The following is an 11,677-nucleotide window of genomic DNA, read 5'->3' on the forward strand; positions in this document are numbered from 1 at the left end:
TAATAATTAAGGAGCTTTAAAAATCCATTTGCTTACTTTTGTTAATCTTTAATTACTTTTCATTTTCAAAATATTCATTTAAAGAAAGGAATTACTTTCACAGAAAATCACATGCCTATAACCATTAAAGCTAACAAATCCTAAACAATGCTTTGTTTCAATAAACAAACTTGCAAACATAAAAAGTGACCTAAGTCATTGTACTTACATTCAAATGACATTAATGAACATATAGTGACATGTAGCTGATAGCAATATGTGTATAAGAAAGAATACAGTGACTTAAGGTATAGGAAGCTTTTAGATATGCATAGGTAGCTCTAAGGAAACAAATCAAATTTATTAAGGACAAACTAATATAGTTTAATTGTTTTAATCCATTCATAATGCACTTACCCACAACTAAGAAAAATAATAGAAAGTATATATTAGTGAAATATCCAAAGATTAGCAGATAATACAAAATGACCATATGAAAAGCTGTTATAGCCACTCTTCTATAAGTTTTTAATATTTTAAGAATAATTTTTCAGTCTTATTCTATACAATTGCTTTCATTTTAATTTTGTTACTAGGAAATTAATTACTTCAGGAATAGTAGATCATTGCATAATGTTTTCAGTTAACATAAGAAATGAGATGACATTTAATATACCTTACTGACAATAGTTAACTATGTAGGTATTACAACACACATTTTAATAGAATTGTACACATTTCTACTAGAAACAAATCCCTAGCTTAACATATTAATAAATCTTAAAAACACTTTGCTGCTACTGACAATAATATTGTTGACCTCTCAATATAATGACTTGGAAGTTAAACTATTAAGCACGCACATATTTTCTAGATGATATATGTCCAAAACATTTCAAAAAAATCATTCTGGTGTATTTCCGACTAATACTTCAATTAAAGAAATATATTTGGCAAGCTGACTAATTTGTATTACTTTTGCTGCTGACTTAAGTATTGATGAATCATACGCAGTAGGAGATGAATTTATATAAATATCCAAATGGTTAACTATAATTTTATATTTACTCAAGCATAAAATTGGGATTGTTTGATATATCTAATAAAATTATTGCAAGAAGTTATCCAAACAATGTAAATAAAGTCTATTTGTCACAAAATATGAAGAGTTGTTGTTTTAAAATATTTTCCTTCTTACCGTTAACCTTGAAAACACAAATTTGCATTGACTATAAGCTGCTATGTAACTGTTTATACATATTGCTGCAAGACTTAATATATTTTGTAAATTATGATAAAATATTTATTTACACTTTTAGTATGTTAAAATATTTATACATACAATGAGAATCATATATGATGGCTTTCAATAAAATATTAATATTTTGATATGTTTAAGGATGAGTTAGATGAAAGACTTTGGAACTTGTATGTGTTTAGAAAGAAATTACATAGATAATGTTTCACTCCTAGTTCTAAGTGGAAGAATGAAAGTTCCTATCTGCAATGGCATCTTTTTATTAACCACACATTAACTAAGCATATGATGCATAAGAAATAAAAATTAATAAGTATATAGATATTTCATATACATCTCCAGGGATACTTGCACTATTGGCATATTTTAGTGCACATCATTCAGACAATGAATGTTAATTGATGAAAAATACATCCTATATTTTGAACATATTTTGTACTTTTCACTCAGTGAAGTAGAACCTTCTTTCATTTTGCAATTTCTTTCCAAATTCAGTAGGCATAAAAAAACAACCTGCACCGAACTGATTTATCTAATACTCTGTTCATATATGTAAAATAGAACCAGTGACTTTATCAAATTAAGCAGAATTTCTTCTAAATACAAAATGGAGCTAACTAGGGGTAGACTTTACTTTTATAACCCAAAGTTGTTTTGGTTTTCTACTAAATTTTAAGGAACAAATGTATAGTCTTAGCTCTCCATGGAATTTCAGCTTCCTCAATAATACATTTGATACCATGATTTTTGGAAACAAAAATAATGCTTGGCCACAATGATAAAATGTGGGCGATAAAACAATGGATTTGTACACAATAAATGGTATTGGTTCATTATGAAGGAAATCATAATCAAATATATCTGATGAAAAAGATAATAAATCTGTAAATTATATTAGATACAAGTATACAAGGGTATAAGAAGACAGAGGCAAGTGTTGGGAGTGATGCAGCCATATACCATGTGACTGCCTGAGTTGAGGAAACTAAAAAGTGATTTTATTCCTAAAAACCTTATGGTGCCAAGAGTAAGCATCATCTTTGATGCACTTTAATGTTGGCAGTGATATCAATAGTAGAATACTAGCCTACACAAATGTGTGGAGAAGTGCTTTGTTGTTGTGTTAAGTTGTTTGTAGAAATTTTTCAGCAGTCACAATAAATTAATATAGATTCTTATACTTAGGTGTGGGGTGCTTGAAACTGTACCTAAAATATGAAAGTGACTTTGGTATTTGATAATAGATACAGGCTGAAAAACTCTGAGACATTTGATCAAAAATTTCCTAGTCTATTTTAAATAGCACTGTAGCACTGTCTTCCCATTGTTCAAAAATTTGCTTGAGCAGGCACCTGTAATGTCTCCATTGTGAGACTTGCTACTGTTTTTGGCATAACGAATACGACACAGGTAGCGAAGAATCGAACCTGGGTTGGCCGCATGCAAGACAAACGCCCTACCCACTTTGCTATCGATCCAGTCGATTTGAAATAGAATGGTGGAAAAGATATAGATGCTAAAGATGTAAAACTCAGAAGCAAATTAAAATGGAATCAGAGACTGAATAAAAATTTTTGGATCCTGTTTCTGTTACTTTAAATTTAACTGAATTGTGTCTCACAGTTAATGCATTGATTTTTCATGAAAATTAAGATAGCATATTCAATATCATGAAGAAAGTTGTAAAACAGGAAGAAAATGCACACAGTACTCATTTCCCATTGCTAATCTCCCTTCATCCTAAAATAAGTGTCTTGACTCAGTGGTTGAATCAGGGCTTACAAAAGAAAAGTTAATTTCTCAGTGATTGTCTGCACCCTGAAAAGGAGTGCATGCCATGTAAAACCACTTTTAAAATAATTTTCCCTTTGTTATTTTAGTCATTATTAAACCTTTGTTATTCAATGAACGAGGAAAGTGTTTGGAAACATCTTCACAACTAAAAGACATGCATCTAAAAGAGCAAGCTAAAAGTGTTTTTGAAAATGGCTTTAGGGGCTGGAGGGATAGTCCAGCAGGTAGGGATCTTGCATTGCATGCAGCTGACCCAGATTCCATCACCGGCACCCCGTACGGTCCCAGATCATTGGCTGGAGTGAACCCTGAATGCAGAGACTGGAATAATCCTTCAAACTAACTAGTCAACCAAATAAACAAACAAAAAATACAGGCTTCAAACACAAGCATTGCTAGTCTGGGTTGTCATCTTACACTACATTTCTGAAATCATGACAGGGATTCTATAATATACTCTTCCAAATATTCCTCACCTAAATTGACTAGATTATTTATGTTGGGAGAAAGAAGGTATATAACTTTGTAGCAGAATTTCAGCATAGGAATTAAGGTAAATTCTCACTGCTAGTGGCAATTGGCTTAGAAATAATTCATAATAAATCTCTATTAATTTTTAAGTTTTAATGGTGAAGTTTTATAGATAAAATGTTATATATTTATAGCTTTGGTACATAAATCTGAGGATTATTGAAAATAATTTTATAATATTTGAGTAGTTTTCCCAAAACAAAATAGATTCATTTGAAATCACTTTAAAACTATAAGTATCAATTTTAACAATTACTGATTGCATCAGGATTATGAGAAGCATTTTAAAAAATTTCATTGTGTTGGAAAATAGCAGTGAAATGGAAACTCAAGAGAATATTTAAAAAAAACACAAAATAATAATCACACAATCATGTTTTGTTAAAGTTTTTTAGACCAAGTAATTACATATCCCTGCTACGATCCACAGGAAAATTATAAGATCATTATTTTGAACTTGGAATAAACAAAGGGGTTTTGTTGTCTATATGCTAGTTTACTTTAAAAAAACAGGTATGAGTAATAGTGATAACCTTCAAAGAAATAATAGAATATGAATATTCTATAACATATTAGAAAAACATCTTCCCCAATAATATTCAATAATAAATTCAGACCCCATACACTAAATTATCGCTTCTCCCTTCCTTCTGAGGTCTTTGAAAATAGCCTATAACCAAAATTTCTGGACTTCCCACACTGCCGAAGAACAGGGTCTATCAACAATAGGTTACTTTGTTGGATGCGTCAAATTAATGTTTATAACATATGCAGAGGTGCTCAGATTCTTCCACCTTCTTTTCTTTTCATTCTTGACATCAGTGCTCAGGGGCTACCTTGATGCCAGCAGGGCTTGAACGACCATATGGTGCTGGGAAACAAACCTTGGATTTCCACATGCAAAGCTTGTCCTCAACCCTTCAGTCATCTCTCTGTTAGTTTATTTTCACTATAAAATGACCTTCAGTCATCCTCTATTTTTACTTGTGTTAGCCAAAATAGGCCTATCATAATTAGCAGCCTTACTAATTCCCAGGCAGGTAGTTTTGACCTCTTCTATGGTCCTTTTCTGCATCTCTCTGGAGCCTTATTACTATCTATCCCACATTGTTCTTACACATTTTCTTCTTCCTTCCTTTCTTCCTTCCCTCCTCCCTTCCCCCCTCCCTTCCCCCCTCCCTTCCTTCCTCCCTTCCTCCCTCCCTTCCTTCCTCCCTTCCTTCCTTCCCCCCTCCCTTCCTTCCTTCCTTCCTTCCTTCCTTCCTTCCTTCCTTCCTTCCTTCCTTCCTTCCTTCCTTCCTTCCTTCCTTCCTTCCTTCCTTCCTTCCCTCCCTCCCCCCTCCCTCCTCTCTCCCTCCCTCCCTCCCTCCCTCCCTCCCTCCTTCCCTCCTTCCTTCCTTTCTTCCTTCCTTCCTTCCTTCCTTCCTTCCTTCCTTCCTTCCTTCCTTCCTTCCTTCCTTCCTTCCTTCCTTCCTTCCTTCCTTCCTTCCTTCCTTCCTTCCTTCCTTCCTTCTCACACCAGGCAACATTCAGACTTCACTACTTATTGTCTCTGAACACAGGAATTAGTCCTGGTGGTGATGGGCCCAGGAGAAGGGGGGAAGGGAAGCGAAGGAAAATGGGATGCATATGGGATGCCAGGGATCAAATCCAGGTCTAGCACAACCAAGGCAAATGTCATACCTGCTGTACTATCATTCCAACTCCTCTTACACATTTTTTATTCTTAATTGCCATTTTCTTGCAGTAGTGAAACGTTTCAACTTTTCCTTTTCCAATATTTAGCTAATGACTTGAATGGAATGTTATCCACAAATGGTGAGCAACAAGTAAAGTGAAATATGAATAGCAATCTAAAAATGAAACTGATAGGTTTTAAAACTTTCAAACTTTGGTGTAAGAAAAGAAAAATAAGCTTTTATTATAAAAAAAACAAGATATGGATTACATGCCTGGGTAAAATACATTCAATGAGTTGTATTAATAACTTGAAAATTTAGTCATGAAATTATTTAGCTTCAATGTTAAGCAATGTTGTAGTTTTAGGACAATTAATGTGGTTCAGTGGTAACATGTAAAGTCCTGGGTTCGATCATCTGCATCAAGAAAGATAAAGAGATAAAGAGTTCAAAAGTATGATTTGGAAGTATGATTTTTAAAACAATGTATTTTTATTTAAAAACCATTTGCCTCAGGTGCTGGAGCGATAGCACAGTAGGTAGGGTGGCTGACCCAGGTTAGATTCCCAGCATCCCATATGGTCCCCTCAGCACCGCCAGGAGTGATTCCTGAGTGCAAAGCCAGGAACCAGCCCTGAGCATTGCTGGATGTGACCCAAAAAGAAAAAAAAAAAAACTTGCCTAGAGCTATCACATTTATTAGATCTGTGTTTTAAATAAATGAAATAAATGACTTTAAAATTTTGGTTCAAACACATATCACAGTGGGTAAGGCATTTGCCTTGCATGCTGCCATTCCGGGTTTGATTCCTCTGTCCCTCTCTGAGAGCCTGGCCAGCTACTGATAGTATCCTGCCCACACAGCAGAGCCTGGAAAACTACAACAGGATAACAGTGGTAGAGTGCTACAGTGCTTTAATTTTTTTAATTAATTTAATTTAATTTGGGAAATAGTGGGATTCTTCTAAGCAGTGCTGAGTATTACACAGGCCAGGCTGGTGATACTATGGGGCATGCAGGATGGCACTGAATGATGATTGAGGTATCTAGATATTGAATTGTGGTCAGCCATATGCAAGGCCTGGTGATAAGTCCTTTGCTATTTCTACCCCATAGAACATGACTTTTTAAGACCAGGTTTAAGTCGTCCTCTCTTATGTTTCAAGACTCTGGTACAGAAGAGAGAGAGAGACAGAGACAGAGACAGAGACAGAGACAGAGGCAGAGAGAGACAGAGAGACAGAGAAGGAAAGTGCCTGCCATAGAGCCAAAGAGGCAGGCTGGGGGGTGGGGAGGAGGGTGGCAGGAGGGAAACTGGGGTCATTGGTGGTGGGAATTGGACACTGGTGATGATATGGGCGTTGGATCGTTGTATGACTGAAACCTGATCATGAACATATTTGTAACTGTTTATCTCAGGGTGACACAGTTAAAAAAATTAAAATTTAAAAAAATTAAAAAGGCATAAAACATTTTCATAAAATAAGAATGTGATACAGGTTCTAGAAGAATAATACATCTATATGAATTATTTTCTAATATCTGATACTAATGATTTATAATTTTTAAAAGACTGTGATAAGGGGCTAGAGCAATAGCACAGGGGGTAGGGCATTTGCCTTGCACGTGGCCAACCCGGGTTCGATTCCCAGCATCCCATATGGTCTCCTGAGCACCGCCAGGGAAATTCCTGAGTGCAGAGCCAGGAATAACCCCTGTGTGCTGCCGGGTGTGACCCAAAAAGCAAAAAAGAAAAGAAAAAAAAAGACTGTGATAATAAGCAAAGTTTCTATAGATGGTGATAGTAAGTAATGTGCTCTTTAGAAAATTATAAATACCACTGCATTTGTATTTATAATTTTGTATTTGTGATTTTCTAAAAGACTGTGATAATAAGCAAATACCTTTAAAGGGAGCTGTTTTCTTTCCTCTATATATGCATACACACACACACAAACACAAACATTTTCCTTGCTTCATCTAATCAGTACATTTATATTATCTTTAACAAATTCTGAAATATCAAATGTTTATATTGTAAGAAATTTGGCATGTGATTAATAGAGAATTTTTTATAGAATCTTAACTATGAGTTAAGAGTTAGAGAGTTATATATAATACATATATATGTGTACATATATACATACATATATATACATACACACACACACACACACACAAACACATACCTCTCGGAGAGCCCAGCAAGCTACCAAGAGTATTCTGCTGCCCGCATGGGCAGAGCCTGGCAAGCTACCCATGGTATATTCGATATGCCAAAAACAGTAACGATAGGTCTCATTCCCCTGACCCTAAAAGAGTCTCCAATCATTGAGAAAGATGAGTAAGGAGAGGCTGCTAAAATCTTCAGGGCTGGGAGGAATAGAGACGTTATTGGTGCCTGCTTGAGTAAATCAGCGAACAACAGGATGACAGTGATATAGTGATAGTGAATTTTAACTAACACAAATATATCAACATTTATAATAAAAACATTTTTAAGTTCCTAAAAAACACTAAGCACTAAACTAGATAAAAAAGAGATCACATAGAAAACTGGTATGCAGGGTCTTCTTTGCCCAAGAACTATCCAATGTTGAGGCCAAATATGATCCCTTGAGCACTTAACTTCACTTTTTTTTTTTTTGGGAGGGCAGGGGTGACTGGACCAATAAATCTCTATTGATAATAATGTTAAAAATTAACATTAATGTTTGAATTCATTCTTTCTCCAGTCATTCATTCTCTTTATCTATTCTCTCAATCTCTCATTCCCTTCTTTATTCCCTGTTTCCCCACTCTACCCTACACCATCCCACCATTACAACCTAAAAGGCCTTTATGATCATGCAAAAAGAAAAAAAAAAGCATATATTCTACTATAGCATTGACATTGGTTTTACTTTTATTTGAAAAAGAACAGTACATCTTTGAATCACTCCACAGAAAAGCAATGCGGGCTTCTCTTCCAGGAAATGGGATTAATAGAACAATAAAATAAAGATATATTTTATTTTGCTGAATTGCTCATGTCTATGCTGTATGAAACCCCTTAGAACTTCATTGAAAAAGGGAAATTATTTCTTACCACATAGTAAAGGATAAAATGTTGAGGAGGAAAAAAGCCAATTTCAAGCTTCAAAGAAGACATTATAGGTAATGGAGGCTAAATTAAAATTGAGGTTATAAAAGCAATTAAGACTGTCTCTTTAGGAAGCAATCCATGTAAAGTTGCGATGCCTAAAATTGTTCATATTTGCATAGAAAAGGTCACAAGATAGCATTAGATTGTTAACACTGACTTCTTTGGAAAAGAAAAATTAGATGCATATTCCATTATGGGACTGTGGATATCTTTAGAATTATAATAGTTATAATCACTATTATAATGTTATAGAATTTTTACTTTTTTTAAAACAAACAAAATTTGACCTAGTTTTCATAGACACATATCTGCCCAGAAAATCTTTGATAAGAATTATTATCTTTAACAAGGGCACTTACATTGATCCTAAATACCCATGCCTCCATATGAACCATGAAAGAGTATAATTCCATGATGATAACATGGTTTTAATTGTGTTATGTTATATCACAAAATAAAAAGGTGAATAAAAATCAAACAGTTTTATCGCTCCCTGGGTATCTTTTATATTAAAACCTTTGAACAATGTGACAGGTCTCAAAATCAATGACAAGCCTAAGAAAATTATTCAGACAACATCTATAATTACCTTTTTTTAACTCTCCAAGATCACTAAAGGAAAGGTCTGTATCTGTATCACTGTCATCCCATTGTTCGTCGATTTACTCAAGTGGGCACCAGTAATGTGTCTATTATACTCAGCCCTGAGATTTTAGCAGCCTCTCCTTACTCGTCTTTCCCAATGATGGAGGCCCATTCAGGGCCAGGTTGAATGAGACCTATCATTACTGTTTTTGGCATATAGAATACGCCATGGGTAGCTTGCCAGACTCTCGGTACTTGTCAGGTTCTCTAAGATGGAGAACTAGGCTATTAGATGTCGTGCTGCCACAAAAGAAAGGTCTGAGAATTAAGAATGGCTTTAGGGCCAGAGAGATACTTCAGAGGTTAAGGTATTTGCTTTGCAGGCAACCAGGCCTGTTCAATCACCTGCACCTCCAATAGTCTCCCAAGCACTATCAGGAGTGATCCCTGAGCACAGAGCCAGGTGTCAGTCCCAAGAACTTCTGTATATGTCCTCTTTCCCAAAATAATTATGATAAAATTGGCTTGAGGTATTCAGAAACATGAAAAAAATTAGATCATTTTATGGAGTAAGCGGTGCAAAGAATTTTCCCAGTGTGTTCTTATTAAAGTTAATGAAGATTGACCCATGCAACAGATATTTGCTAGGCAAAACCCTATCCATTATGTAATAGCTTCTTTATGTTGAGGTTATATGTCATAAAAGTAAATCAAATTGTATGTTGGATTTCAAAGAAGAACATCTGCTTTGAGTGCATCAAACAACAACAGATGTTGCTAAATCAAATAACTATCAATCTCAGACTCATAATGCCATTGTTGGTTATTCACACACAAAGTATAGCCTACAATGGACTACCCCCAAATTATATTTTAACTATACGGTTAAAATAATTATTCAAATGTATTTTTAAAAAGCTTTCATCAACAGAAATTCAAAACAAAATTTTTTTCTGTTTAAGATACATTTAATCAAAATCATAAGATTGCAAATTTCAGTCTTCTGACATGAACAATAGGCCAAATATATCATGTAGCCTGGAATCCTTACATTAAATCAGACATCAAGTAATTGTATTCCAAGTAACAGTTAATTTCACAGGTTTCTTTCGTTGTTTATTTAGGAGAAAATGTTTAATAACAATAAAATAAGATGATGTGTAATATTTTTAAGAATATTTTGTTGCTTTTTATTTGTTATAATAATATACATGTTATATATACACATTTGTTATTATATTACACATACATATATATGTTTTACTCTTATGATATTTTATTGTATCATTCAAATGGACTCATCTTGGAGGCAAAGTTTATAGTCACTAAAAAATATGAAACTATATTTTATTTTATTTTTTTGCTTTTTTTGTCACACCCAATGGTACTCAAAGTTTACTTTTGGCTCTACATTCATGAATTATTCCTGGCAGTGTATGATCTCCTGGGGACTGAACCCAGGTCGACAGCGTGTAAGGCAAACACCCCCACTGCTGGACTATCACCCTGGTCCCCAAATTATATTTTAACTATACGGTTAAAATAATTATTCAAATGTATTTTTAAAAAGCTTTCATCAACAGAAATTCAAAACAAAATTTTTTTCTGTTTAAGATACATTTAATCAAAATCATAAGATTGCAAATTTCAGTCTTCTGACATGAACAATAGGCCAAATGTTACATTTTGAGGCCATAAGTTGAGTTTTTTTCCATTATAATGAGCCATCTTTATTTGTAGACATCCGGATATAAAATGTACTCCTCTCTTTCCAAGTTATTCTTTTTTCTAAACCAAAAAGACACATAAAATACTTCACTTCTGCTATCACATTCCACAAATGAATGTTTTAAGGGATCCCTTCCTACTTCTCCCACCCTTTCTTCTTGAGAGCATAGATTTTTGAACATATAATTGTATAAAATGGTCTACTTCTTTCTTTATTTGTGTATGTATGTGTGGAGGGAATTTGAGATTGGGGAACTGGAGATACACCTGCCAGTGCTCTGTGAGTACTCCTGGCTCTCTGCTCAAGGATCACTCCTGGTATTGTTGAAGGACTGTACACAGTGCCAAATCAATCCAGGATTGAATGTGTGCAATGAAAATGCTTTAACTCCTCTACATCACTCTGATCCTTGTTGCATTTTTATTATACATAGTAGTCACACTGACAAAAAATTGTGAACTTCTAAAAATAGATATATTTTAGTATGTATAAAAGATTTTCATTTTAGTTGTATGTTATTATTTAATTTACAGTACAATATTCACCTGATTTCAATATAGTACAGTATTTACCTATTTGGGTGAATAGGTACTACTAAGCATTTTCAGAGAAACAAGGCATTGCAACACATTTAGAGCTACTCACAGTTACACTGCAAATCTTTGCCTTTGCTAACAGAAAGAGGGATTACTTAATCCACTAAGCATTAGTTTCGAATTAAAAGAAAAAGCATTCCTTTTTAATAGAGTCCCTGTGGTCTACATTAAAGAAATGGTTTTAAAAAGGGGAGAGTTTAAAAGGAAAAAAAATAAAGAAATAGAGGCCAAATAATTTTTACCTTCTCATGCACTGCTCCCATAGTAGAGGCTGGCAAGCTACCTGTGGCATATTCGATATGCCAAAAACAGTAACAATAAGTCTCACAATGGAGACATTACTGGTGCCCGCTCGAGGAAATCGATGAACAACAGGACAAT

Source organism: Sorex araneus, chromosome 2, assembly GCF_027595985.1.
Source record: "Sorex araneus isolate mSorAra2 chromosome 2, mSorAra2.pri, whole genome shotgun sequence".
In the NCBI taxonomy this organism is placed as follows: Eukaryota; Metazoa; Chordata; class Mammalia; order Eulipotyphla; family Soricidae; genus Sorex; species Sorex araneus.